Source organism: Bactrocera neohumeralis, unplaced genomic scaffold (genome assembly GCF_024586455.1).
Source record: "Bactrocera neohumeralis isolate Rockhampton unplaced genomic scaffold, APGP_CSIRO_Bneo_wtdbg2-racon-allhic-juicebox.fasta_v2 ctg6516, whole genome shotgun sequence".
In the NCBI taxonomy this organism is placed as follows: domain Eukaryota; kingdom Metazoa; phylum Arthropoda; class Insecta; order Diptera; family Tephritidae; genus Bactrocera; species Bactrocera neohumeralis.
The window spans coordinates 1-1,449 of record NW_026093371.1 but is presented as its reverse complement, the minus strand read 5'-3'; the positions used below and the strand labels follow the sequence as shown (position 1 = coordinate 1,449).

Genomic DNA, 1,449 nt, shown 5'->3' with positions numbered 1-1,449 from the left:
TGATCGCACGAGTGGGGGAAATTTCAGACCCGTGCAAGCCGCGGGAAGTCGTCATAGCTCAAATCGTAGAGCGCCACCCGCCCAGTCCCTTCATGCCTTCATAGCTCCCCCTGATCGCTGCGAAGTCCGGATATCGTACTCACCCATGCCGTGTTCACCATTCTCGTCCGCCGGTCGAAGGGATAATTGCCGTAACGCTGCTCCAAATCGGGTTTCTTTGCGTAACGGGCATTCTCACGCGATAGTCGGCATTACGTTATTCGGCATTTTTGCGCAGATCTCCGGCCAGCTCAGTAAACCGGCGATTTGTGATTGTAGACCAGCTGGTGCGGGTCCCTCAGTTTCCGCCACGACAGGGAAAGCCTGATAAGCCTGAATCGGTGTCAATTTCCATCGCGTCCATAGGTGGCAATGCCGAGATTGATTTTAGCGCCGGGACATTGATTCTTCACCAGTAGTCGACTTGGTATTCGATATTGTAGTGTGGTAGGCGATTTTGTTCCGTGAGTGGGTAGATTGGTGCGGTATAATCGGCTTCATCGGGATTGCGTGTCGGCGTAAGGAAGTCGAAGGCTAGTAGATTGATGAACTCGAAATTGTTTTGGATTTTGGGCACATCGAAATACCCTGTAGATAGTTAGAGTTAGTATTTCATGGACCACAATTTTTTTACTGGGAACCCCTTTAAAAAAAGCTACGAATGGAATGAGATGAAGTCCATTTCTTGACACTTAAAAATATTAAAGTGGAACATAGAATTTGGGGTTCCTTCTAAGATGTTTTTATTTTAAAACTTAAGTTTTCTATGTTCATGTATTGATCTAAGAAGAAGCAAAAGGAAGTGAAATCTAAATAGTGAACGTTTACAGAATGCAATGAAGTGCGAAGCTGCTTTAAAGACGCTGGTAACTCCCAAATTGTTTTCAGCTGAGAAAATTAAATTTTATATTCGGGTTAGAACACCAGCTTCGCAAGTTGGATGGACCCAGCTTTTTTGCTACGGTCAAGTTCAAGTTGAGTTCATTTAAAAATTGAATCATATCAAGATCACAGAGTTCGATACCTAAACCAGAAACTATAGCAAAGAAATAAGAAACGTTTGTGAAGAAACTTCAACTGAAGCTCATTAACTGTTTTGGAGTTCTGAACTGTGACCTATAAATGTCACAAATACGTAAGCTTCTGACTATAAAAACTCGTCTAACTACCAGAACTTACTTCCGAACAAATATAACCCCAGATGAAAGTTTTGGGGTTCTGAACTATGAGCTATAAATGCTACAAATAAGTAATCTGTTGACTATCAAAACTCCTCTAACTACCAGACTTTCTTTACAAAAAAAATATGAGACCAGATGAAAACTTTCTAGTACCTCTATATATACGCAATTGCATTCGGAAAACTCAACAAACGAAAAATTCGCCTGCGGGATCCGCAATTCTTTTAAA

At 41.9% G+C, this 1,449-nt stretch overlaps 1 pseudogene; it reads right to left on the bottom strand.

The window, feature by feature from the left end:
- Positions 1-234: 234 nt before the first annotated feature.
- Positions 235-628, bottom strand: LOC126767440 (chitinase-like protein Idgf1; annotated as a pseudogene).
- Positions 629-1,449: the final 821 nt, after the last annotated feature.